The sequence below is a fragment of the Oryx dammah genome, unplaced genomic scaffold, assembly GCF_014754425.2.
Source record: "Oryx dammah isolate SB20612 unplaced genomic scaffold, SCBI_Odam_1.1 HiC_scaffold_17, whole genome shotgun sequence".
Classification (NCBI taxonomy): domain Eukaryota; kingdom Metazoa; phylum Chordata; class Mammalia; order Artiodactyla; family Bovidae; genus Oryx; species Oryx dammah.
The window spans coordinates 32,933,815-32,935,385 of NW_024070201.1; the positions used below are offsets into that span (position 1 = coordinate 32,933,815).

Below are 1,571 nucleotides of genomic sequence, written 5' to 3' on the forward strand. Positions count from 1 at the left end.
GAGGTAATTGGTTAAAATGAGGTCACTATGGTGGGTCCTAACCCAGTATGACTGCGGTCCTTATTTAAAAAAAAGGAACTTGGACACAGAAACAGACATGCACAGAGGGAAAAAGATGTGAACCATACAGGGAGAAGACAGTCACGTGACTGGACTGATGCATCTTTAAGCCCAAGGATGCAGGCAGCCATCAAAAGCCAGAAGGGAGGAGCCGGACCACTCCCTCCCTGAGTACTCGAGAGCATGGCACTGCCAACACCTTGATTTCTGACTGCTAGCCTCCAGAACTGTGACAATACATTTCTGTTAAGTTTTTGGTACTTCGTAGGGGATTTGGGGGGCAGGGAAGTAGGTTTTATTGCTAGGCATGCATGAGTAAGAAGGGGACAGCCCAAGGCTCTCATGCATACAGGGCCTGCCCTCTGTCCAGAGGACCACGGCTGGGTGAGTATCTGACCCCCAGCCACAGGGAAAGAACTACTCTTCTGCCACCGCGTTTCCAAAGTTATCCACATTAAACTGAAGATCCCCACTTCTGGGGATCTTCTGGCGTCCAGGGAACTTGAACTTGGCCCTGAGGAGGGCCTCAATCACATGCTTCTTGTTCTGCAGCTTGGTGCAGATGGACATCGTGACTTGGCCAACGTGGACCCTGGCCACTGGGCCCTGGGGCTTTCCAGAGGCACTGCACAAACCTGTCTGGAGCCTGTCAGCTCCAGGACAGGACAACACCTTGTTGATGAGGATGATGTGGAAGGGTGGAGCTGTATTTGGATGTGAAAGCCAGCTTTGCCACAGCTTTTCACCACTTTTTGTACTTGCTGGCACAAATATAGGCAGCCTCCAGGGCTTCGGAAGAGAGCTGCTCATACTCATCTGACCCCACGTGGCCACAGAGAGGGAACTCATCCAGTTTCGCCTTCTTCCGCATCACGTCAAAGATGCGTCTCAGCATCAGGGACACCTTGGCAGAAGTGAGACTTTGGGTGTGGCTTGCTCTTAAAATACCGGTAACACTGGGCAGAGCAGTGGCCCATGACGACACCAGGATCTTCAGTGGTGTGCCGAAGGCAGAATTACAGATTTTTTGATGTGGACCATTTTTAAAGTCTTTATTTAATTTGTTACAATATTGCTTCTGTTTTATGTTTTTGTTTTTTGGCCATGAGGCATGCGGGGTCTTAGCTCCCGATCAGGGATCAAATCACCGCACACCCTGCATTAGAAGGTGAAGTGTTAAGCAGTGGACCACCAGGGAAGTCCCCAAAGTTTTTGGTACTTTGTTATGGCAGCCTTAGGAAATGTTAATATTATCTAACTAATAGTTAATAATACTAGCTCTTCTAATACTTACTCTATGAGTCAGGCACAGAGCTAAACACTCTACATACACTGGCTCATTTAATGCTCATAACAAGCCTAATGGTTGATGACTATAATCCCCATTTCATAGGTAAAGATACTCAGTTTCAGAAAGAATAATTTGCCCAAGGTCACAAACCCAGTAAATGGCAGAGCAGGTCCCAGACAGACACATAAAAGCACTAAATCAACAAAAACATTTCTAGTGA

At 47.5% G+C, this 1,571-nt stretch overlaps 1 pseudogene; it reads right to left on the reverse strand.

Annotated features, from left to right (window-relative positions):
• Positions 1 to 400: 400 nt before the first annotated feature.
• On the reverse strand, positions 401 to 1,037 carry LOC120876387 (annotated as a pseudogene).
• Positions 1,038 to 1,571: the final 534 nt, after the last annotated feature.